At 43.8% G+C, this 27,436-nt stretch overlaps 1 protein-coding gene across 3 annotated transcripts in view; it reads right to left on the bottom strand.

Annotated features, from left to right (window-relative positions):
- The window catches only part of CEPT1 (choline/ethanolamine phosphotransferase 1), a 269,974-nt gene that overhangs the window by 25,649 nt on the left and 216,889 nt on the right, over positions 1-27,436 (bottom strand). The window lies entirely within an intron of this gene.

The following is a 27,436-nucleotide window of genomic DNA, read 5'->3' as shown; positions in this document are numbered from 1 at the left end:
AACCCTAGGTTGTCTGATCGATCCTATCATACTACAGTATGATATTCAGTAAGGCAGTATATGGGGATTTTGCTCCTCATTCATTACATTGTGCAATTAGCACATTGTAATGAATGGGTCAAAACGAGACAGTCTTCGTAAGAACCGAGGCTGTAATAGCAATGGATCGCCGCTCCCCGATGACGTCACAGCGCACGTCGGGAAGGGGTTAAAATGTGCAAATAGCACATTGTAATGAATGGGTTATGCCCGTGAGCCCTCTCCATGTACCTGGGCCATACTATTATGGCGCATGTCGGTAAGGGGTTAAAGGTTATATAATCTTCTTTTGTCAATTTGGACATATAAGGGTTTCATTTCTGTGAGATTATATGTACTTTACAAATACTTTATTTTAGTGGGTCTTTAGCTCTTTGATGAGATTTTATTAACTCTTGTTTGTATGGATGACACCTTACCATAAAAATAATATATTATTATTACTCTATGGATCACTATCGTTATTCTATGTATACCTCGTAGTTTTTTTCAATATATTTTTACAATTTTACTGAAGAAAAAGTAATATAGAGGCATAACCTTCATTTTACAGAACTTGTTGACAGTTTATTTTTTTGTGATGAATTGTGCTTTTCAGTGGTACCATTTTGGTGCACATAACTCTTTTGATCATTACCTGCTGGAGGAGTTTGCTAAAACATTTAATTTTTAGCAAGTTTTTCATTTTTTTTATGGTGTTCACTTAGCAGATCATATTAATGTTTCTGATTTTTTTTTTTAATGTTTCTGATCGGACTTTAGCAGGTAACTGCTGTATTTTTGTGTTACTTTTTCTGTTTATTCTTCTTTTCTTCTATTGTATTCCCCATCAGTGCAATGGCCTCCATAAGTGGCAATGCTACACAGTGTACATCCTGTGCCATGTATGCTTTCCTTGAACAGCCGTTCGAGGGGGAATACTGCTGTGAGGGATGTGTGAAAATTGCTGAGGGGGACATCAACTCAGAGGTAGCAATGCTGCAGCAAGACATGGCCTCGTGCAACAGGGGAAGAAGGGAGAGAGGAGCACAGGTCAGGTCAGACAGGTGCTGGTAGTGGGAGATTCTATTATTAGGGGAACAAGCAGGGCAATCCGTCACAAAGACTGTGCATACCGAACAGTGTGTTGTTTGCTGGGTACTAGGGTTCGGCATGTTGCGGACCAGATTGATAGATGGGAGGGGCTGGTGAGGAACCAGCAGTCATGGTCCACATTGGCACTAATGATAAAGTAAGAGGTAGGGGGAAGGTCCTTAAAATGATTTCAGGGTTTAGGCCATAAGCTCAGGGTAAGGACCTTCTCTGAAATACTACCTGTACCACGTGCCACACCAGAAAGGCAGAGGGAGATCAGGGAGGTAAATAAGTGGCTCAAAAGTTGGCGTAGGAAGGAGGGCTTTGGGTTCATGAAGAACTGGGGAGAGTGCAGCTATTTTGGGGGAAAAAATGGCTACAAGGTTGGAGAAGTGTTTAAACTAGAGACTTGGGGGGGGGCAGCTACACTTGTGCAGGGCATGGGGGAGGAAGGGGTCTGGAATAAGATTGGGGGAATAAGAACCAAAGGGATAGGGAAAACCATGTAAAGTGCATGTACACAATTCCCAGAAGCCTCCCAAACAAAATGGAGGAACTGGAACTCTTAATGTTGGAGCTCAAATATGATATAGTGGGTATCAGCGAGACATGGTTGGACAGTATCTCTGATTGGGCTGTTACTATAGATGGTTATAGTCTCTTTAAAAATGATCGTATAAATAAAAAAGGGGGAGGATTTGTTTACACGTGAAATCTTGCCTGTCCTCCAAGATGACAATGGTTACACAAATGAAAATGTGGGTGGAGATAAGGAGATGGGAAAAAGAATAATAAAATATTACTAGGGGTTTGTTATAAGGCACCAAATATAATGGAGGAAGCAGAGGAAATGTTGATAAGCCAAATGGATGCACTTTCAAAGCATGGTGAAGTACTTATCTTAGGGACTTCAATTACCCAGATATTGACTTGAGGGCAGAAACCTGCAGGTCCTTCAAAGGTAACAGGTTTTTGACAACAACAAAAGACTATTATAACTAGTCCTGGAGCAAATAAGAGAGGGGCAATGCTGGCCCTTATCGTAACCAACAGACCTGGCAGGGTATCAAAATTACATGTTTGGGGGAAGCTGGGTAATAGTGATCACAATGTCAATGGTTTTATATTATGTTTTACTAAGTGGAGGGACAACAAACACTCAACTTCAGTAAAGAAATTTTCAGCAGCTAAGGGAGGACTTAATAGACATAAACTGGGACAACATTATTGAAAAAGTCCCCTTTTTAGGGGGCTTTTGTCTTCGAGAACATTCTAAAAAATGCTAACAAGAGACACTTGAGAGAAAAAGCATAAAAAAAACAAGAAAAAGTCAATGTGGTTAACTAGTACTGTAAGGAGAGCAATAAGCGAGAAAGATAAAGATATATAAATAAACATTATTATTATTATAGATTTGTTAACCCCTTCACGCTATGAAGGGTGTATGAAGAGGGCTCACGGGCATATCGCAGCAAAAAAACACTGCTAACACCCGGGGTCCGTGCATGCACCGATCGCGGGTGTTAACCTTTTCTTTGCCATCTTACCTCCGATCCTTGCTCCCCCAAATGTCATCAGGGGCGGTGATCGGTTGCCATGGTAGCCTCGGGTCTTAGTTTGACCCGAGGCTAAATGGCTTCTACCTATTCATTACAATGAGCCAGTGGCTTTTTGTAATGTATAGTGTGCAGAAATGCCATATACTGCAATACAGTTTTATTGCAGTATATGGTAGGAACGATCTGACCATCTAGAGTGAATGTACCCTAGAGAATCTAAGAAATAGTGAAAAAAAAAAGAAAAAAAAAAGTTTAAAAAAATAATAAAATATTAAAAGTTCAAATCACCACACTTTCCCTAGAGCTGATATAAAACATAATAAAGAGTAAAAATCACAGACACATAAGGTATTGCCGCGTCCCAAAATGCCCGATTTATCAAAATATAAAAACGGTTATTGAAGGCGGTGACCTCAGAGACGGGAAAAGGCGCCCAAATGTCTGAAACGCGACTTTTACACCATTTTACATGACATTTAAAATTTAATAAAAAATTATCAAAATGTCGCACAGTCCTCAAAATTGTAGCAATGAAAACATCGTCTCATTTCGCAAAAAAAATGACACCTCCCCTAGCTCCGTACCCCAAAGTCTGAAAAAGTTATTAGCGTCAGAAGATGTCAAAATTTTTTTTTCTTTATTGTACACATTTGTTTAATTTTTGAAAATGTATTAAAAGGCAATAAAACCTGTATAAATTTAGTGTGATTGCGATCATACTGAACCAAAGAATAAAGAATTATTTGGAGCGAAGAGTGAAAGTTGTAAAAACTGAGCCCACAAGAAGGTGACGCAGACACGTTTTTTTAAAATTTTTCCACATTTGGAATTTTTTTTCGGCTTCCCACTACATGGCAGGGAATAATAAATAACATAACGGGAAAGTAAAATTTGTTACGTACAAAATAAGCCCTCACACAGCTCTGTACATGGAAAAATTAAAAAGTTATGGATTTTTGAAGATGGAGAGCGAGAAATGAGCTAAAATACCCTGTGTCCTTAAGGGGTTAAACTATTGGGCAATTAGTATTTCTTGAAGTGTCCAGACAGTTTTCACAACACCCCTCATCCCCCCCTCACCCCCCCCCTCCTACAACAGGACTTGGAAACAAAGAAACAGTTTAACCCCTTAAGAATGCAGCCATTTTGTAGCTTAAGGCTCAGTCCCATTTTTTGGATTCTGACTTGCGTCACTTTAGATGGTTATAACTTTTGAACACTGTCACTTATCAAAGTGATTCTGGGATTTTTTTTTCTCCACATGTTGTACTTCATTTTAGTGGTAAATTTTGGTCATTGGGGCAGATTTACTTACCCGGTCCATTCGCGATCCAGCGGCGCGTTCTCTGCGGTGGATTCGGGTCCGGCCGGGATTTATCAAGGCAGTTCCTCCGACGTCCACCAGGTGGCGCTGCAGCGCTGAAAAGCATTTGAACGCACTCAAGTTCACCGGGCCGGACCAAGTGAAGGTAAGCGCGTCCCAAGCGACACTTTAATTGTTTTAAATGTGGCGGTTTTTCCGAATCCGTCGGGTTTTCGCTCGGCCACGCCCCCCATTTCCGTCGCATGCATGCCGGCGCCGATGCGCCACAATCCGATCGCGTGCGCCAAAATCCCGGGGCAATACAGGGAAAATCGGCGCAAATCGGAAATATTCGGGTAACACGTCGGGAAAACGTGAATCGGGCCCTTAGTAAATGACCCCCATTGTGTTTTCAGGCAGATAGATTTACCACCTAAATAAATTGGTGAAAAACATTTCCCATATGTCTACTTTACATTTTTTGAAATGTCTGGATAATTTATTTTGATGTCACACGGCTTACAAATCGAATATCGCTTTTCTGGATTTTCAGAATTGACTATTTTGGGGATAAATACAGTTTTGAATGAAATTTTACATATTTAGCATCAAAACCCCCTTTATAAATCAACTTATTTTCAAATCTGCACCCCTCAATCTATCAGAAACCGCTTTTAGGAATATTGTTAACCCCTTGAGATCTTCATAGTAATTGAATCAAAATGGAGGTGACATTTAGAATGGTCAAATTGTGTAAAATTTACACATTTCCAAAAGATAAAAAAAAGAAAACCCACCATACAATTTGTTCTACAATTTCTCAGAAACCCCTCATTGGCCCCTTTTGTAGGCAATAAAATTTTGGGGCTTTGTGACAGCATTTTTTTTTGCAGGATGAGATGCTTTTTGCAGGGTTACCATTTTGGGGTTTGGTATCCCCTATTGTTGAAAATTTAGGAACTTTTTTTTTAAAGGGCAGGAGTAGAAAAGCATAAATTCGCTACTGGATTATTTTTTTTTTTTTTGGTGTTCACCATATAGCTTAATAATCATGTTATCCTTATTCTATGGGTCGATACGATTACGGGGATACCGTACATGAATATGTTTCCTTACTTTTTACTAAATTTGTCAAATAACATTGTGGCACAACATTGTTACTTTTTTGGCTACAGAGCTGGTTGATAGCTTGTTTTTTGTGGGACATGTTCTACTTTGCACCAGTATCATTCTGGAGTACATATGTTTTTTTTTTTATCTCTTGTTATAGCATTTTTTTGTGGGATTGAATAGGTAAAAATCATAATTTTTGGCGGGTTTATAACAGTTGTTTTTAACAGCGTTCATCATGTGGGTTCAATAATTATTTACTGTTATTGTACGGGTTGTTACAGACGTGGTGATACTATATATGTGGGGTCTGTGTTATGATTTAGACTTTTTTGCGTTACATGTCTCTTTATATGTTATGGGGCTTAGGGGCTTTTTTTTTATTGATTTCTTTATTTTTTTATTGAATAAACTTTTTTCTTTAACTTTTTTACTCTTTCCACCATGGTACATGAACAAGCAAACATTTGATTCATTGTTCATGATAATACTCTGCAATACTGATACCCAAATTCCTTGTTCATGATAATACTCTGCAATACTGATACCCATGCTTTAAGCATTAAATAGATTAATAGCCTGAAATCATATATTGCCAAAGGCACTTATAGACAGCTAGAGTCACCAACCCAATTCAATATACATATACTTAGATGAGGGCATTTAAAACATAACTTTTAATCAATAATTTAAAAGTATAAAACGGAAAGCAAAAGACCACCATGTACATAAACACATCACACTGACCACCACTCCATGGTCAGTCTCTCCATAAAATACGGTGATTGTCCGAGTCCTTATGCAGAGTATATGCAAACGCAAACAGCCTCAATTTTATGAACTCAACTTAATCTTAGGTCATGCTTTAAGCTTTGCGGTCACATACTGCATGACAGGAGTCAAATTAAGGGATGCAAATTTGGAGACTATCCCTGGGTAAACAAATTGGTCAACCACCATCAGACTCTTAGACTGTGAAATCAGAGCAGAGTCAAATTCATTCTCCATAAGGAGGGTAGATTTGTGCCAGTTGACCTTTAGCCCTGACTTCAAGGCACGTGACGAGGCAGCGCATAATTACTGTGACGTATGTAAATTATTTTCAAGTATATAAAAGATAAGAAAACGAAAAACGGAGAACGTGGGCCCTCTGAAGAATAACCTGGGGATCATGGACCAATCTACTGAATGTCGCCTTCTCGACGGTCTTTACCCAGGAAAATCCCATAGTGCAAGACATGATGAAGAATAATGTAAATTCTCTTTGGAATGTCAACAGTTTAACCCAAGAGGAGGTACTGTGCTGCCTAATAACCACTATGATAGACAAAATCACCGGGCCCAGATGGCATACACCCCCGGGTTCTGCATGAACTATGTACCGTGATAAACAGACTTTTATTTTTAATATTTGAAAATTCCCTGAGGACTGGTTCTGTTCCACAGGACTGGCGCACAGCAAATGTGGTACCAATATACAAAAAAGGCTGAAAAAGTGATCCTGGAAACTACAGACCTTAGTCTAACTTCTGTTGTTGGGAAAATATTTGAGGGGTTTGTTAGAGATGGTATCCTGGAGAATCCCACGGCACATAACCTTATAACCCAGCATCAGCATGGGTGAGGCTTTGGATGTTGTATATCTGGACTTTTCGGAAGCATTTGCTACAGTGCAGCATAAATGTTTGGTACATACAATGAGACAGCTGGGACTAGGTGAAAATTTCTGTATTTAGGCAAGTAATCCATAGATTCATAGTTTATATATTCGAAAAGGACACATGTCCATCAAGTTCAACCAAGGAAGGGATTGGGTGAGGAAGGGATTTAGAGAAACCAATTCTAAATAACATAACCATCAATGTTATTTAGGTGTAAAAAAGCATCTAGACCAGTGATGGCTAACCTATGGCACTGGTGCCAGAGGTGGCACTCAGAGCCCTTTCTGCGGGCACTCGGGCCATCACCAGAGATGACTCCAGGTATCTTCCTGCAGTCCCAGACAGCCCAGGACTTGCTGTGCAGAGGTATTTTAAAGTGACAGCGCTACCTGGGACTATTTTCTGCTTTATTGGTGCCTCAGGTGCTGGTATCAATGAAAACTGTGACAGAGAAGGGAGTATAAAGCACAAATTAAATTTCTGTGTTGGCACTTTGCGATAAATAAGCGGGTCTTTGTTGTAGTTTGGGCACTCAGCCTCTAAAAGGTTCGCCATCACTGATCTAGACCCTTCTTGAAGCTCTCCAGCTCTCCTTTCTCCAGAGACAATGCTCTCTAGTCATTTGATTTGATATAATCTAGAACAACTTTCCACCATACTTTTTGTATGGACCATTCATATATTTTTATAAATGAATCGTGTCCCCTCGTAGTGGTCTCTTTTCCAGACTAAATAAATCTAGTTGTTTTAATCTTTCCTCATGACGGAGACCCTCCATACCCCTTATTATTTTTGTGACTCTTCGTTGTACCCTCTCCAGCTCCAGGCCATCCTTTTTATGGACCAGTGTCCAGAACTGGACAGCATAGTAATAGTAATATTACATACTATCCCAAGAGTCCATACCACTTTTGACACATGACAAAATCTTGATGGCTTTAGAGGCAGCTGATTGAATGCTGTTTTTTTAATTTATACTAGTACATCCAGGTCCTTCACAACAAGGGACTCTCCCATATTTACTGCAACAAGGACATACGTTGTGTGTGGATTATTAGCCCCCAATGCATAACCTTACATTTATCCACATTAAACCTCATTTGCCAAGTGGATGACCAAACCCTCAGTTTGTCCAAGTCACCCTGCAGCTAATGAACATCCTCCATATACTGTATTTCACTACCCAGCTGGGTTTAATCTGCTAACAATTCCTACCTTTAGATCATTGATAAATAAATAGTTGTGGGCCAAGCACAGAACCCTGGGGTACACCACTTATAACTGGTGAGTAGAAATCATTGACCACAACTCTCTGGATACGTTCCTTCAGCCAGTGTTCAATCCAATTGCAAATGATTTCTGCCAAACCAATAGACCCTTTCTTACCCATCAGGCATCTATGAGGGACAGTGTGAAATGCTTTTGCAAAGTCCAAGAACACAATATTCATAGCAGCTCCTCCATCCAGGCATCTGGATCCAGGCTCACCTCTTCATAGAAGCAGATCAGGTTAGTCTGACGTCTATCCTTAATAAACCCATGCTGACTGTCACTTATTATACCATTTGATGTTGCATACTCCTGTTTGTAGTCCTTTAACAACCCTTCCAATATTTTCCTCACAAATGCTGTTAAGCTTACAGGCCTAAAATTGCCTGCTGAGGTCCTAGAGTGTTTTTTAAATATCGGCACAACATTTGCCTTGCACCAGTCATTTGGCAACGTACCACTCATTAGGTAATCTCTGAAGATTTTTTACAGTGGCACAGCAATAACAGAACTGAGTTCCTTAAGAACTCTGGGATATAACCCATCTGGTCCAGGAGCCTTGTACACATTGTATGTATTGAACTTAGATTGGATCATGTCTACATTCAGCCAGTCTAGCATCTCACAGGATGCATCACCCACACTGGCACCACCCAAAGCAGAAGTTCGTTCCTCTGTTGTATAAACCTTTCAGAACTAAAGGACAAGAGGCCCTGTCAGGGTTAATATATTTCCATAAATTGCCTAAGGCAAAAAGGTTCATCCTTTGATTATTTTTGATGATTATTTTTTTAATGTATAACCTTTCGGTGTGGGTGTCTGTTTCTATCTTTGGTAGTGCTAGATGGGTATAAATGCAGAGCTTGTTAGCTGTTTTATACACTGTACAGGCGGTCCCCTAATTAAGGACACCCGACTTACAGACAACCCATAGTTACAGACAGACCCCTCTGACCTCTGGTGAAGCTTTCTGAATGCTTTACTATAGTCCCAGATTGCAATAATCAGCTGTAAGGTGTCTGTAATGAATCCTTGGTCCCATTACAGCAAAACATGTTTAAACTCCAATTGTCACTGGGACCAAAATTTTTTTTTGCCTGGATCGACAATTATAAAATATACAGTTTCGACTTACATACAAATTCAACTTAAGAACAAACCTCCGGACCCTATCTTGTATGTGACCCGGGGACTGCCTGTATACACAATAGCTAAATACTGACACTAGATATCAGTGTTGTACACAACTTTTAGTAAGCTTCCCATAGCTATAGATCGTTACAAATTATCATCTCACTGACACTACCCTAAACAGGCACTCATTTTGTACTAACAACTGATACTTTGTTGCAGGCTAATTAGCCTTTCCTACAGCTAGCTCCGTCTGCATAAAAATAAACTATTAAAAAATACAAAAAAACTAAAAAAAAAAAAAATACAAAATAAATATTGTTTCTAGTTTTATAGATCAGTTTAGTACTGTCCCAGGCATGTCTGGGAATGTCACCAAGGACATCCCGAGGTGATCAGCTTCCAGGGCATAGAAAGCGTTAACCCTCTCAACAGGGGGGGCGATTTTGACAGACTAGTCTGTCAAAGAGAATCCCGCTGGATATTTACCCTGGATACAGTTAAACCACGGGGTCTTAATGACTATATCCCATATGCCTGTTTCATATAGGTACACCACCTCATATCCTCCCATTGCATATGCATCTATGCAACTGTCTCACAATAACCCTACTTACCATCACAGAAGACATAATCTCCGATACCTCAGCACTACTCTTAATCGATTCCTCCACGTTTTATCTGCCAAATACTTAGAAATCCTGATGTACTCCATCTCCATGGAAACCGCACGAGTCCGATCATGTGACTATGACCGTGCGATCATGTGATGCGCCCCAGTGATGTCATCACTTGGAGGCATGCTGCATGCTCAGTCACGTGCCTCCCCGCAGCGGGACGTCTTACAGGGAGCCACACGGAGCGGCAGCGTTCAAAAGCCGGGTGACTCCGGTCCAGGACTCCATGTAAGTAGCTACATAGTAGCAATGGGTTGATGGCCTGTCCATCAACCGTGAGCCGGGTTTTGGATCTGCCCCCCGGTGGTTCCCCAGGAAGGGGCGGAGACTACCCCATAAAACCCCCGGCATTAGACGGCCGCGTTACGGCCTGCTACAATGCCGTGGGGGGAAATGCTGCGGGTGTAAACAAAAACCAGGTTGCACCTTTAATAGCACCAATTTAGCACCTCTGAGGACGCATCCTAAGATGAAATTAGGGATGCAGAAACGCGTTAAATGCGAAGCAAATGAATACAGCATATAGGTTACTGCCCATCACCAGTGCCGCCTATGATATGTCTGGTCTAAAGCAACAAAGAAATTGTGTTGCATGTTAGACCATTTGTGGCTCGCATACAGGGACAGTGTAAAACAAATAAAACAGTATTAAACACTGCACCTCTGTAGGACCATAATACTAGTCCAACTTGCTGGCCAACGCCTGAACAAAGTATATATTGAACAAGACTAGTCTAATATAATTTTAAATTAATTCTAATAAAGATTAATCATATTTTAAACGTTCTAGTCAGGCAGAAAATTTGATAGTACTGTAGGGGTACATTATTACATATACTTACACCTACACATTTCTTAAGCGTTTGTTTCCCTTCCTGCGCTGATGTTTCAGTTACTGTTTTTTGTTATAAAATTTAAAAAAAAACTATAAAACAAAATACTCCAGTTGGGAGCCCCCAAATATGTTTTCTCCCCAAATTCCAGCATTCAGTTCCAATCCAGGAATAAATATTAATACAGATGGGTACAAGGAACTTGATTAAAAAATTTTTTTTTGTTTACAGAGGAATTTGTAGACGTAATGGTTACACAGACAAATCTGTATGCAGAACAGTTTCTGGCCGGTCACCCCACATCTTATTATGCTAGAAGCCAGAGTTGGCACCCTACTAATGCCACAGAATTAAAAAATTTCTGGGGGCTCTTTCTTAATATGGGACTTGTTAAAAAGCCTAGCATCCGGTCATATTGGTCCAGTGACGTTTTGTACCACACACCAATGTACAGGGCTGTAATGACAAGACCACGTTTTGAGGCACTGTTAAAATTTCTGCATTACAGCAATAATGGTCAGTGTTCTCCTGCTGGTGACCATGCCGAAGACTGATTATAAAAAATTAGGCCAGTAGTGACTCATTTTAATGAGAAATTTAATGAGGCTTAAACCCTACAAAAAAGAGCAAAAGGAAAAGAGCTAGGTGCGGGATCAGAGTTTACAAGCTCTGTGAAAGCAGATACAGCTACAAATTCTGTATCTATGAGGGAAAGGACTCCCAGATCTGTGTACCTGAATGCCCCCCCCCCCCCCTGTCCTAACCACAAGTGGTAAAATTGTGTGGGATCTTTTATTCCCCCTGTTAAGTAAAGACTATCACCTTTACATTGATAATTTCTATACAAGTGTCCCTCTCTTTCAGTGCCTCCTTGAAAACGGAACAGTGGCCTGCGGAACAATAAGGAGGAATCAAAGAGGCCTCGCAAAAAATCTGGTGGACCTTAAATTGAGACGGGGTGAAAGCAAGTCCTTGTGTCAGAGAAACATCATAATTATAAAATATAAGGACAAGAGAGATGTGTTTGTCCTCACATCTATCCATGCAGATTACAGCATCCATGTCTCTATTAGAGGAACCAATGCCACAGTCCTCAAGCCAGTCTGCATACAGGAGTACAGCCAACACATGGGAGCGGTTGATCTAGCCGATCAAATCCTACAGCCATATAATGCAATTCGCAAGTCCTGCACTTGGCAAAAAAAGATTGCAGTGCATTTAGTGCAAACTGCATTGTATAATTCCTTTATCATTTACCGCAAGACCCAGCAACAAGTAACCTTTTTGGCATACCAAGAACAAGCAATCAAGCAATTACTGTTCCAAGAAGGTGAAGAGGGTGCGAGCACATCCCATGCTAGTCACGCCAGCAGAATTGTGCTAGGACAACATTTCCCATCTGAGATCCCCCCCCACAGAAAAGAAAAGACGGCCATACAAAAAATGTTGTGTGTGTTACAAGAAGGGAACACGCAAAGATACCAGTTATCAATGCGACACTTGCCCAGATAAGCCAGGGTTGTGCATCAAAGACTGTTTCCGCGCTTACCATACTTCCCTGGAATATTAATTTTATTGTTATTTCGTCATTTTTGCTATTTTTACATGATCCTGAACAAACATACCCAAAATTTCATTACTTCATTTCATTATACCCCTAGATGAATACTGAAGGAAAAAGTGTTTTTCACAACATATGCAGATAGATTTTGCCTGGATTTCATTTTACTAGCCCCAAAAACTTTCATTATACCCCTAGATTGTTTTGAATAAGGTTCACTTATGGCGGTGTTACATTATTCTGTTAGCTCAAATCTACTGTGAGAAGGTACAAGGGGCCATTATTGATGGCAGATATGTGTCACCGAGGTGCCTGGCCTCAGTGAAGTGAGCCGGTTAATGTTTGGTCAGAAACCTTAGGTTTCTGACAATTGTTAATGTAGCAAAGCTGCTTAACCCTTTCAGGACCTGGCCCTTTTTTGTTTTTTCATTTTCACTTTTTACTCCCCATGATCAAAAATCCATAACTTTTTTATTTTTCCATGTACAGAGCTGTGTGACGGCTTATTTTCTGCGTAACAAATTGCACTTCATAGAGATGGTATTGAATATTCCATGCCGTGTACTAGGAAGCAGGAAAAAAATTCCAAATGCAGTGAAAATGGTAAAAACACGCATTTGTGCCGTCTTCTTGTGGGCATGGATTTTACGGATTTCACTGTGCGCCCCAAATGACATGTCTACTTTATTCTTTGGGTCTGTGCGATTACGGGGATACCACATTTATATAGGTTTTATAATGTTTTCATACATTTAAAAAAATTAAAACCTCCTGTACAAAAAATTTTTGGGGGATTTTGCCATCTCCTGGCGCTAATAACTTTTTTATACTTTGGTTTACAGAGCTGTGGGTGGTGTCGTTTTTTGCGGATTTTGATGACGTTTACAATGTTATCAATTTTAGGACTGTTCGACCTTGTGATCACTTTTTATAGAATTTTTTTATTTTTTTAAATGACAAAAAAAGTGCCATTTTCGACTTTGGGCGCGATTTTCCGTTACGGAATTAAACGCAGTGAAAAACCGTTATCATATTTTGATAGATCGGGCATTTTTGGACGCGGCGATATCTAATGTGTTTATGATTTTTACTGTTTATTTATATTTATATCAGTTGAGTTTTTAGGGTTTTTTATTATAATTTTTTTTTTTTAAACTTTTTTTATTTTTAGTATTTTTCAGACTCCCTAGGGTACTTTAACCCTAGGGTGTCTGCACGATCCTATCATATACTGCCATACTACAGTATGGCAGTATATGTGTATTTTACTACTCATACATTAAAATGTGCTGTAATGCATGGGTTAACCCGAAGTAGCCTCGGGTCTTCGTGAGACCCGAGGTTACCATGGCGACGGATCGCCGTTCCCCGATAACGTCACGGGGAGCGGCGATCCTCGAAAAGATGGCGGCGCCCGTGCGCCGCTATCCTTTTGAAGCCGCCGGCAGCTTTGCCGGCGGCAATCAGCGGGAAAACACCCGCGATCAGTGCTGGCACCGATTGTGGGTGTTACCGGTAAGCCTTTGCTGCAATATGCAGCAAAGACTTACCGGCTATGGAGAGGGCTCAGCGCGTGAGCCCTCTCCATGCACCCGCGGCCGACCCGTGACGTGCTATTACGTCACGGGTCCTGAACGGGTTAATGAAGTTGATCCGGGCCGGCTTTCATTGTAGTCAAGAGCAGGGTGGGTGACTACTCCCACATATCCAGGCCAGGTTTTGGCTGAGAGATAAAGCCAGGAAGCTCAGGTGAGCTGTGTGATGTGTGTTTGCAGTCTGGAAGTCTCTGCTATACTGCATGCAGAGCTGGAGGTGTGACACAGCCAAGGATCCGTAATAGTGACATTGTCTGGTTATGCTGCAACCTACAAAGGACTGTGAGTCAAGCCTGTTTATATGGACTGTATTTTCTGTTATATGCTGAAGCAAGCTATTCTGTTTGGTTAAACTGTTTTGGAAAGAAATTAAACAGCTACCTGGACTGTTACTGAAGTTGCCATTTGAGTTGATCCCCTACAATTGGTGGAGGATGCGGGCATAATCCCCCGGATATATTGGTTGTTTAGAGCAAAGGCTTCAGCTCAGAGCCAGCACACAGCAGCTGCCATGGAGGAGGTGATCAAGCACCTTGTGCAGTCAAACTTGCAGCAACAGAGAGCACATGCTGAGGCTTTGCAAGCCCAACAGGAGACCAGCAAGCTCCTTGTCCAGCAGATGGTAGTACTGACAGACGCCATCCGCATGCAGGAGAGTCCAGCTCTGCCAAACCGAGATGATGGTCACCTTGTCAGAAAGACTGTAAGGGAAGCATTGCAGAAGATGACCCCGGAGGATGACGTTGAGGCGTTCCTCACAGTATTTGAGCGAGTGGCTGACCGGGAGAAGCAGCCGCCAGGTCAGTGGGCTGAAGTACTGGCTCCATATTTAACTGGCGAGCCCCAAAAGGCGTATTATGACCTGGCCTTGCAGGATGCCAAGGAGTACCCCAAATTAAAAGCGGAGATACTAGCACGGCTTGGTGCCACCTTAGCAGTCCGAGCACAGAGGGTGCACCACTGGGCCTATAGCCTGGACAAGCCGCCAAGATCACAGCTGTTTGACCTTTTGCATCTAGTCCAGAAGTGGTTGCAACCAGACACCTGCTCTCCAGCCCAGATTGTCGAACGAGTGGTTGTAGACCGATTTATGCACTTGCTTCCCCGTGCCATACAGTGCTGGGTTGCACAGAGTGACCCCAAGAATGCAGATGATCTAGTGGGATTGGTGGAGAGGTTCCACACTATGGAGAAATCCCTGGGAGGGCCAGGGGATATGAAATCCGTATACTGGGAGCCCCAAAAAGATTGGAACTGTCAGAGACTGGGGCCTAAAACCTCTCATGATGGTCGCACCAAGGACAAAGGGGGGTACAAACCAGTGACCAAAGGGATACCCCGGGAGGTAATCTGTTGGAGATGTCATGCACCGGGTCATATGGCGGCCCAGTGTCCCCTCACTACAGAGCCCATGGATTGCTATGTAGGTCGCCGCAGTTCCCTTTTTGCCCAGCCTGCTTGTAGTGCCATACCAGCCAAGGGGGGGGGGACCACAGATGTGTACCCTGATGGTTAATGGGACTCTTGTTTCAGGACTGTTGGGACTGTTTCAGGAGTTTGGTCACTCTCATCTTGGCCACTCTCCCTCACATTATGGCCCCCGGGAAAACTCTGGTTGTCACATGCATCCATGGGGACACCAAGGTTTACCCTGTGGCTCAGGTTATGCTTGGGACAGACCAGTAAACTGTGTTGCGCAATGTGGGGGTTGTTAAACAACTGATGTATGAGGTAATTGTTGGACGTGATTGCCCTCTGTTCTGGGACCTATGGGCCAAGGCAGCTTTGCAAAGTTCCCCAGAGAACCCAGTCAACTCTGTTGATGAAAATCCTGAGGAAACACCAGTGTTCACTCTGAATGTCCTAATAGGGGAGAATGAGAAGGGTTCAACTTCAGAGGAGGCAGCTGTCCCTGACTTAAATGTATCCAGGGAAAAGCCCAACTCCGGGCCATGACCTTAAAAGGGGCGCTAGAGAATGTTACAGTGTTAAATGGGGCTGCTCAAGAACCTGGGACAGACAACCGGTACCCACATTTTGCCCTGAATCAGGGCCTTTTATATCGGGTCACTAAAATAAGGGATGAGATAGTGGAGCAGCTACTAGTCCCAGGGCCATATAGACGTATGGTTATGGATATGGCCCATTCACACGTGTTGGGAGGTCACCTAGGGGTGGAAAAAACACTTGAGAGGGTATTACAACGATTCTATTGGCCAGGTTGTTACCGGGAAATCAGAGATTACTGTCAATCTGCCAGATCACATCCCCAGTGGCACATTTCCGCAGCCCTCTGGTCCCTTTGCCAATTATTGAGGTCCCCAATGGACCTGGTAGGACCCTTAGTGAAGTCAGCTCAGGGGCATCAGTACATCCTAGTCATTGTGGATTATGCAACACGTTACCCAGAGGCTGTCCCCCTAAGGAACCCCTCCTCCCGAAATATTGCCAGGGAGTTGTTCTATGTTTTTTTCCGCACAGGGATTCCCAAGGAGATCTTAACGGACCAGGGAACCCCGTTCATGTCAAAGGTGATGAGGGAACTGTGTAAGGTGTTAAAAGTCACCCAGTTGCGCACATCAGTGTACCACCTCCAGACAGATGGTCTTGTGGAGCGATTTAATAAGACCCTGAAAGCCATGCTGAAAAAGGTGGTAGAGAAGGATGGGCGAGACTGGGACTGTCTTTTACCGTATCTTTTGTTTTCGATTAGAGAAGTGCCCCAATCCTCCACCGGGTTTTCACCCTTTGAATTACTTTATGGCAGGCACCCCAGAGGTCTCTTAGATGTGGCAAAAGAAACTTGGGAAAGTGAGGTTACACCATATAAGAGTGTGGTTGAGCATGTAGCTCAGATGCAGGAAAGGATGTCCAGGGTGATGCCAATTGTAAAGGAGCATCTTCTCCAGGCCCAAGAGTCACAGGCCAGGGTCTATAATAGATCTGCTCGTGTGAGACAGTTCCATCCAGGAGATTGCATACTGGTGTTAGTCCCTACTGTGGAGAGCAAGTTCCTAGCAAAATGGCAGGGGCCCTATGAGATAGTGGAAAAGGTTGGGGAGGTCAACTATAGGGTCCATCAGCCAGGGAAGAGGAAGCCCTTCCAGATCTATCCTGTCAATCTGATCAAACCCTGGAAAAAGAGAGACCCCCCTGAGTCTTCTAGCCTAGTGACTCAATCGAAGTCAGCCATCGAAGCCGTAAAAATTTCAGAGACCTTATCCCCTTCCCAAAAACAACATTGTAGGGAAATGCTGCAGAGGAACAAGGATCTCTTCACAGAAAGATCTGGTTGTACTAATGTGATAGAACATGAAATCCTCACAGAGCCTCATGTCAGGGTAAATTTAAAGCCATACAGGATCCCTGAGGCCCGTAGGGAGGTAATCTCCAAAGAAGTCCACAGGATGTTAGAACTGGGAGTGATTGAGAGGTACAAAAGTGGGTGGTCCAGCCCCATAGTGTTAGTGCCAAATGGTGAATGGAGATTCTGCAACGACTACCGCAGACTCAATGAGGTATCCACAGTGGATGCTTACACCATGACCAGGGTGGATGAGCTAATAGAGCAATTAGGGCCAGCCAGGTACATCAGCACCCTAGACCTTACTAAGGGGTATTGGCAGATTCCATTGTCTAAAGTGGCTAAGGAAAAAAACAGCTTTTTCTACACCTGAGGGGAGTTTCCAGTACATTCGAATGCCATTTGGGTTGCAGGGGGCCCCTGCCACTTTCCAGAGAGCCATGGACCAGGTTCTACGTCCTCACAGGAAGTATGCAGCAGCGTACTTGGATGATATTGTTATTTTTAGTCATGACTGGGAAAGTCACCTCATTAAGCTTCAGGCTGTTCTGAATTCTCTAAGAAGGGCTGGATTTACGATTAATCCAAATAAATGTGCCCTAGGAATGGATGAAACCGGGTACCTGGGTTACATAGTGGGAAGAGGGGAAATTAAACCCCAACTGAATAAAGTGGAAGCTATTCAGAATTGGCCCCGCCCACTTAACAAGAAACAGGTCCGGGCATTTCTAGGAATTGTTGGATACTACCGGCGATTTGACCCCAGGTTTGCAGAGATAGCAGTTCCTTTGACTGACCTCACAAAGGGTACAAAGTCGGCAATGGTGCAGTGGTCTCCAGAAGCAGAGGGGGCTTTTAAAGAGTTAAAAGAAGCCTTGTGTAGTCAACCAGTGTTGATAGCTCCTGACTTCTCCCGCGAGTTTGTGGTCCAGACAGATGCGTCTGATGTAGGTCTGGGTGCAGTTATGTCTCAAGTAGTAAATGGGGAAGAGCACCCAGTAATTTATCTTAGCAGGAAACTGTCCCCAGCGGAGAAAAATTATGCCATCATTGAGAAAGAATGTCTGGCCATAAAGTGGGCACTAGACTCCCTCAGGTACTATTTATTGGGAAGGAGGTTCAAACTAGTGTCAGACCATGCCCCACTAAGATGGATGCGGGAGAAGAAGGGGAAAAATGCCCGGGTCACCCGCTGGTTCCTGGCCCTACAAGATTTTTCTTTCACAGTGGAGCACAGGCCAGGAAAAATGCAGGGAAATGCAGACGCCCTGTCAAGGGTGCATAGTCTGGAGGCTAAAGGTGCCAAAACCCCCAGCTTTTGTCAGAGGAGATGGGGTATGTGAGAAGGTACAAGGGGCCATTATTGATGGCAGATATGTGTCACCGAGGTGCCTGGCCTCAGTGAAGTGAGCCGGTTAATGTTTGGTCAGGAACCTTCGGTTTCTGACAATTGTTAATGTAGCAAAGCTGCTTAATGCAGTTGATCCGGGCAGGCTTTCATTGGAGTAGTCAAGAGCAGGGTGGGTGACTACTCCCACATATCCAGGCCAGGTTTTGGCTGAGAGATAAAGCCAGGAAGCTCAGGTAAGCTGTGTGATGTGTGTTTGCAGTCTGGAAGTCTCTGCTATACTGCATGCAGAGCTGGAGGTGTGACACAGCCAAGGATCCGCAATAGTGACATTGTCTGGTTATGCTGCAAAGGACTGTGAGTCAAGCCTGTTTATATGGACTGTATTTTCTGTTATATGCTGAAGCAAGCTATTCTGTTTTGTTAAACTGCTACCTGGACTGTTACTGAGGTTGCCATTTGAGTTGATCCCCTACACTACTATAAGTGTGGAATTGGGCCTATAAGTCACTATTGCTTTATCCTGGAAGTCTTTAGGGTTTAGTTTCCAAAATGGGGTCACTTGTTAGGGTTTTTAACTGTTCCCATTCCCCAGAGTCTTTGTAAATGAATGATGGTGGCATAACACTGTTTCAGGAAAATCTACCCACTCATAATCAAATGGTGCTCGCTCTGTTCTTTGCCCTGCTACATGCCCTAAAAGCAGTTTACACCCACATGTGGGGTATTTCCGTGCCCAGGAGGAATTGTACAATAATTTTTTTTTTTTTTTTGGGGGGGGGGGGGGGGGTTCCCTACAACCAATTGTAAGTTTGTACATTTTAGGCCAAAATTAATATATAAGTGAAATAAATACATTTTTAAAATGTTTACTTCTATTTTGCTGTAATTCCTGTGAAAGGGTTAAACTTTTTAAAAGTGGTTTTGAAAAGCTGGAGGAGGACATTTCTGAAAATTTACTCATTTGTGATTTACTCTTTCTAAATTGCAGTAGTCCAAAAACACGGTTTCCAAATTTTCCCAAAAATTGCTGTTATTATAAGTCTGCTAACATCCTAGAAAAATTTAAGAATGTTTACAAAGTTATTACAATATAATGCAGGGCTATGGTAAATGTTATTTATTTAGTAATTTGGATGGTAAGATTGTCTAAAAAAAAAAACATTTTAAATGAGGAAAATTGATTTTAAATTTTTTTGCTACATTTCCCCCTTTTTTTTTAAAATAAAAAACATATAACATTTACCACTGACAAAGCATAGTGTGTCATGAAAAAATCTCAATAACTGATAATAACTTCAGAACACATTAACTTATCAAAATGAAACATGTCAGGTCTAGACATGGGCGAATTTGTTAAAATTCGGTTCGTCCCGATTCGCGGAGTTTTTTTAAAAAAAATTTGATTTAACCCGAACCAGATCATGACGAATCATGTTAAAAAACAGGTATTTCCTGGCTGCAGAGAGCCTGTAGGGTGTTGTAGAACATTGTGCCATGCGTAAATATGCATAGGGAGCGTGGTTTGGTCTTCAAACATTGCTGTATTTTTGTATGACACGCACATGACAGCCGCCGTTCTTAGAATCGCTTCACTCTTCAATTCCATGTGCACTTACAAATGCCAACTTCACCAAATAAGTGAAGAGGGAACGCAGCCTGACCAGCTTAAAAGTACTGAGCTGCCAAGATCCCACTATAACATCAAAGAGTGCACTCTTTTTACATTGACAACAGATAATTCCATAGATTACGACAGAACCTGTTCTGTTAAAAGCGGATACATGTAGAAACCCCCCAAAAGAGTGCAGAGGGTGTCGGCAGTTATTCTGCATTGACATCACTGATCATTTTGCCCTTCATTTCATCCATCAGTGTCCGCTTTCAATCGGTCAATAATCCATCATCAGTATTGTCAAAGCCAAAATCAAACAGGAGTGGATCCAAAACAGAGATGACCAGTAAATGGGATATTTGCATGTCCTCTGTGTTCTGCATCCACTCCTGCTTTTAGCTATCAATCCTGAGGCTTTTCTTTCCTTCTGACAGTTGAAACGAAGGGGGAAACTAAACATAGTTGCAATGCCATAGAGCGATGGAGGGTGAAAACAGCATTCTGAAAATCACAGGGTGTTCCAGGGAGACAGCGGTCAGTTGGCAGCATGAGTAGGCCGCAGAGTGGCACAATGACAAATTATGGAGGTGGCAAAAACATGGTACACCACAAAGTGGCACAATGATAACAGTGTGGAGGTGGCAATAGCAGAAGCAGCAGCAGGGGGCCACAGGTGGCAGCAACATGGTGACAGCAACAGGAAAAGCCACAGAGTGGCACAATAATATAGTGTGGAGGTGGCGTCAGCAGCAGCAGCAGGAGCCCACAAAGCCCACAGCAGAGGAGGCCACATTGTGGCACAATGATGAAGATTGAAATTAATTCGAAATATTCAATTTAAATTTCAATTTGTAGATTTGAGATGCCACATGCATAAAACATTACAGTTTTCCTGAAAATATCAGGTCTTTGCCAAAAAAGAACTGCAAAGGTGGCACCAGCAGCAGCATCTGCAGCATGCGGTCAAGGGTGTGGAGGTGGTGTCAGCAGCAGCAGGAGCCCGCAGAGTGGCACAATGATATAGTGTGGAGGTGGCATCAGCAGCAGCAAGAGCCCGCAGTGGCACAATGATATAGTGTGAAGGTGGCATCAACAGCAGCAGGAGCCCACAGAGTGGCACAATGATATAGTGTGAAGGTGGCATAAGCAGCAGGAGCCCGCAGAGTGGAACAATGATATAGTGTGGAGGTGGCAGCAGCAGCAGGAGCTCACAGAGTGGCACAATGATATAGTGTGAAGGTGGCATCAGCAGCAGCAGGAGCCCGGAGAGTGGCACAATGATATAGTGTGGAGGTGGCATCAGCAGGAGTCCACAGAGTGGCACAATGATATAGTGTGAAGGTGGTGGCAGCAGCAGCAGGAGACAACAGAGTGGCACAATGATATAGTGTGAAGCTAGCATCAGCAGCAGGAGCCCACAGAGTGGCACAATGATATAGTGTGGAGGTGGCGTCAGCAGCAGCAGGAGCCCGCAGGGTGGCACAATGATATAGTGTGGAGGTGGCGTCAGCAGCAGCAGGAGCCCGAAGAGTGGCACAATGATATAGTGTGGAGGTGGCATCAGCAGGAGTCCACAGAGTGGCACAATGATATAGTGTGAAGGTGGTGGCAGCAGCAGCAGCAGGAGACAACAGAGTGGCACAATGATATAGTGTGAAGCTAGCATCAGCAGCAGGAGCCCACAGAGTGGCACAATGATATAGTGTGGAGGTGGTGTCAGCAGCAGCAGGAGCCCGCAGGGTGGCACAATTATATAGTGTGAAGGTGGCATCAGCAGAAGCCCGCAGAGTGGCACAATTATATAGTATGAAGGTGGCATCAGCAGCAGCAGGAACCCACAGAGTGGCACCATGATATAGTGTGGAGGTGGCATCAGCAGGAGTCCACAGAGTGGCACAATGATATAGTGTGAAGGTGGTGGCAGCAGCAGCAGGAGACAACAGAGTGGCACAATGATATAGTGTGAAGCTAGCATCAGCAGCAGGAGCCCACAGAGTGGCACAATGATATAGTGTGGAGGTGGCGTCAGCAGCAGCAGGAGCCCGCAGGGTGGCACAATGATATAGTGTGGAGGTGGCGTCGGCAGCAGCAGGAGCCCGAAGAGTGGCACAATGATATAGTGTGGAGGTGGCATCAGCAGGAGTCCACAAAGTGGCACAATGATATAGTGTAAAGGTGGTGGCAGCAGCAGCAGGAGACAACAGAGTGGCACAATGATATAGTGTGAAGCTAGCATCAGCAGCAGGAGCCCACAGAGTGGCACAATGATATAGTGTGGAGGTGGCGTCAGCAGCAGCAGGAGCCCGCAGAGTGGCACAATGATATAGTGTGGAGGTGGCATCAGCAGGAGTCCACAAAGTGGCACAATGATATAGTGTGAAGGTGGTGGCAGCAGCAGCAGGAGACAACAGAGTGGCACAATGATATAGTGTGAAGCTAGCAGCAGCAGCAGGAGCCCACAGAGTGGCACAATGATATAGTGTGGAGGTGGCGTCAGCAGCAGCAGGAGCCCGCAGAGTGGCACAATGATATAGTGTGGAGGTGGTGTCAGCAGCAGCAGGAGCCCGCAGGGTGGCACAATGATATAGTGTGGAGGTGGCATCAGCAGCAGCAGGAGCCCACAGAGTGGCACAATTATATAGTGTGAAGGTGGCATCAGCAGAAGCCCGCAGAGTGGCACAATTATATAGTATGAAGGTGGCATCAGCAGCAGCAGGAACCCACAGAGTGGCACCATGATATAGTGTGGAGGTGGCGGACAATTTCAGTCCCGTGTAAAGATGATAGGAGGCAGATGGAGAAACTGGCAGCAGATGTGTGGCATCAGGCAGGTGGCAGCATCAGAATAGTGGCTGAGGCAGGTAGTTAGAACCCAGACTTATTTCTCAACTTTTGGAGGAGGCGTCATGGCTGATCTAATCTGATGCATTAGGCATTGTTGAGTTGAAATCCTGGCCGATCCAAGACTGATTCATCTTGACAAAGGTCAGTCTCTTCACATTATGGGTGGACAAACGGGTTCTCCTCGGGGTAACGATCGCCCACGCCGCACTGAACACCTGCACTGATGCCACACTACTGGCCGGGCAGGACAGCTTCTCTTTGCAAGTTGCTGCCACGAATCAAGTTTGGCTGCCCAGTAATCCATGGGAGCCTCTGTCCAAGTAGGGCTGCTGCAGGGCCTGCTCCATGTCCTGCTGCTGGAGGCTACCCTCTTCAATAGGCGGGTGAAGGAAATTGCTCATTAAGGAGTCCAGACTTAAGTTGCTGCTGATGGAAGTGCTACTGCTCCTACCCCCCTGCTCCCCACAGCAGCCGTGGCAGTAGTACGTGAGCGATGACTGCCAGGAATTCCCCAGTCAGACCTGACAGAGGATGGACATAGGCAGCGGCCAACTGAGTGCACAGTATTTCTCTATAGTATGTCTGTTGTCCCTCTCAGCAGCTGGAAAAAAGTCGCCCATTTATTACCGGTAGCGAGGGTCCAAGAGGGTGGAGAGCCAAAAGTTATTCCTATGGCGGATGTTGACTATTCGGCTGTCACTAGCAGCAGCATGCTGCGGGCCATCTGCCCAAGTGACTCTGAGGGAGTCCCGGCCTCCATCTCCACTGTATACTGCCACGGTGCTTCTGGGTCATCTGCCTGGTCTTCTACCTCCTCTGGATGCTCCAGCTCCTCCTCTCCTGTCACCTGAGTAGAAAAACCACAAATTGCACCAGACTCTGCTTGTGCTCCAACGTCCTCCTCCTCCAGTTCAGCCCCCACCGGACTCATGTGGCCATAAGACTCCACTTCTCCAGTGCCCTGACCAGACAGATTTTGCAGCATGAGTTCCAGGACATGAAGCAGTGGAATGACGTTATTCATCTCAAAGGCCTGGCGACTGACAAATAACATGGCCTCTTCAAAGGGCCTGATCAAACGGCACGTTTCATGCATAAGCTGACAGTGGCTGATATCAAAGTTACACAGAGGAGTACTCTGGTCCGCTTGCATCATCAAAAAATCACTGATGGCTTTACTCTGTTCATACAGGTGGTCTAACATATGGAGGTTGGTATTCCAATGGGTGGAAACATCGCATATCAGAGGCCGTTCTGACACTGCTTGGCTATTTTTCAAATGTCTTTCAGATGGGTGAAAGACTTCAGGAACTTGTTGACAACCAGATTGAACACGTGCGCCATGCAGGGCACATGGATGCAGAAACATCCCTCCTCGGTACCAGGTGTAGAACTGCGTGACACCGCTGTGCCCTGCACGTGTGGTATGATGGAGCAGCACTTGTGGAGGCTCAGGTGGTGGTGGAGAACAAGGAGGAGGCGGACACGTGGAGGAGAAAGCGCCGTCTCTTGTGGAAGTTGTTGGTGTGGCTGGGCGGGAAGCACATTCACCCAGTGGGGCTGTAAAGGACATGTATTGGCCCTGAACATGGTTACAGCTCCACATGTCCGCGCTGCTGTGCACCTTGGAAGAAACTGAAAAGCTCAAGGACGGGCCCACCTTCTGTTGTACATATTGGTGAAGGGCTGGCACTGCCTTTTTGGAAAAAAAATTGCGGCTTGGAACTCTCCATCTCGGTTCGGCACAAGCCGTTAGTTCTCTGAAGGGTGCAGAGTCCACGACTTGCAAAGGGAGGGACTGCAGTACCAACAACTTGGACAAAAGCAAGGTCAGCTTCTGCACCTTAGGTTGGCTGGACGCATAGAGTTGTCTCTTTGTAATCGCCTCGCTCAACGACTGCTGCCACCATGCATAGAGAGGAGCAGGAGCATCTGGACCAGGAGATGATGTCAAAGACAAACAGCTGTCTTCGGCAGAGGTGCTAGAGCCTTGACTTGCCACTAGGTGCTGCTTCTGTTGCTGCGCCTGCAGGATGGACCACATATGACACCCGTTTCTCCCAGGCCATTGGATGGTGACGCTGCATGTGTTGGCGCAGGGCCGTGGTGCCAATGTTAGCTCCCTGGCCACGCTTCACTTTTTGCCCGCAGATACGACATATACCCAGGGCCGGTTCTACACAAAGTGGGGCCATGGGCAAAACTAAAAGTGGGGCCCAAAAATAAAACTATTTTATGACCAGTCACAGTAAGCAAGAGGCTCCATTTAGTATGGTAAAACAAACTGTAATAAGGGCAAATTTTATAAGAGATAGATAAGAGGAAGATTGATGGGCAGCGTGGTGGCTGAGTGGTTAGCACTACAGCCTTGCAGCGCTGGTCAACATGTGGAAAGAGTTTGTATGTTCTCTGTGTTTGCGTGGGTTTCCTCCGGGTCCTCTGGTTTCCTCCCACACAAAAAATTACTGGTAGGTTGAATAGATTGTGAGCCCCACTGGGGACAGGGACTGATCTGGCAAGCTCTGAAGATAAATATGAAAGATGATAGAGATTTCTCGATGCAGAACTTTAAAGTAAATTATATATAAAGTAGATAGATATGAGAGATAAATACGGTAAAAGACAAATAGAAGCTTGATTAGTAAATAGAGAGAGAAAAAGCGAGATATATAGATGGTCAGATTATAGGAGATAGATAACTAGACAGATAGATGATAAGCATCTTTACCCGGGAATTCAACCGAGGGGTATTAACCCTATCACCGCCCAGCATTTCTGGATATTTTGTTGCGTTATTGACAGAGCAATTTTTACAATTTTGACATTAAAAATTAAATCGAAATTACAGCAAAAAGAATTAAAGTAAACCCAACAAACCACATATTTCCTGAAAGCAGACACTTGCCCCATTTTCAAAATTGCATTAAAGAGTTTATAGGCATAGGCACCTTCATGCAGTTTTGATTCAAACAAACATTGTATAAAAAATACTTAAAATTTGAGTTTGGCAAAAAATGTGGTCCAAACAGAAAATATTTACCTTCACATCTCCTAAATCTAATAGATGGACATGTGTAGAATTCACTATGTCCCATATTGATATGTTCACATAAATCCACATAATATCACCAAAACTGTAATAACTAGATATCTGCTTTTCAGCTACAAATTTTAAGACAGTCACAACCTGCAAAATATAGCAATAAAACATAATAAAAAGTAAAGATGTCTAAATAAAACCTATATAATTTTGAAAGCAGACAACCAGGCGATGCATTTGGCAATTAACATTTAAAATTTCCTCTAAAATATGTACAAATCCAGAATACTTATAAAAAGAAAATATACTTTCCTAAAACAGTAAGATGTGAGGAGATCATACATACCCCACATGTGTATATTCACCAAAATATGCAGCAAAGGGAACATTAAATCCACAGGGGATAGCAAACAATTTTTGCAGAAAATTGCACTGAGCTTTGCACAAATGTATCATTGTATGCTCCCTTACACAATGGTAACCCAAATAAATAACTATATATCCATAAACCAAGCTAAAGAGATAATAAAGGCACTTTTAGATGTGCGCCATTGTACTATCCGCACAATAACAGAGCCCTTCACGCTTCATAAGAATTTGAGTGCGAGCGTCATAACGTAGGTGTAAATAATGGAGTATGGTGTGAAATAAAAATTTTATTCCATAACATGTGTTTGTTTTTGGTGTTACAAATAGCTTTATGGACATGTTCTGGGTTGCGGTGTTAATATATAATAGTGACATTAGGCAAAGAGGATCGAATGTTCATCGTATCAGTCACGAAATAAAAGGCAATAAGAGAGAAAGTGTGTTCTTAGCTAGTTCTGCATAGAGAAGAGTTAAAAAATGAATTTTGGTTGATTTTATCTCTTCTTAAAATGTAGTAACATATAAAGTGAATATTTGCCCACTTGCCCACTTTGCCTACCCATAACGCTTGCCCAGCATATACCAACATTTGGCCCCTCTGGTGTCTTTACAAAAAACTGCCACACCACCGAGGTGGTAATTTTACTGCCAATACTCTGCACTGAGCGACAACTACCGCCGCTGCCTCGCTGAGCCCCTGTGCCCCCGCTTACTTGGACCTGCGAATCAGGATTTGTACCCCGCAGACATTTGGCTTCCGTCCTCGCACTGCTGCCACCCTACTGACTCACGGCCACCATAGCAACTTGCTGCCTGCTCCGCTGTCTGACATGGAAGCTGACACTCTCTTTGCCCGACAATGATGTTGCTACAACCAGCTCCCAAGTGCGATTGGCTACATCATCGTCAATTTGCGTTTACTGGTCACTGCTTTTCTTCTCACCGGTGTCAGTATGCACAGCATGCCTTCTGCAGGAAGAACCGGAAGTCTGCCCCAACTCTTCACTGCCAAGCAGCTGCTGACTGTACTCAAACACTTCGTCCTTCGCTGATTAGTGGCACTGAGCCCAGACCACCTAGTAGCTCTCTGGCTGCAGGAAAGGA

The sequence above is a fragment of the Engystomops pustulosus genome, chromosome 2 (genome assembly GCF_040894005.1).
Source record: "Engystomops pustulosus chromosome 2, aEngPut4.maternal, whole genome shotgun sequence".
In the NCBI taxonomy this organism is placed as follows: domain Eukaryota; kingdom Metazoa; phylum Chordata; class Amphibia; order Anura; family Leptodactylidae; genus Engystomops; species Engystomops pustulosus.
The sequence above is the reverse complement of the archived record's forward strand: the minus strand, read 5'-3'. Positions and strand labels throughout refer to the sequence as shown.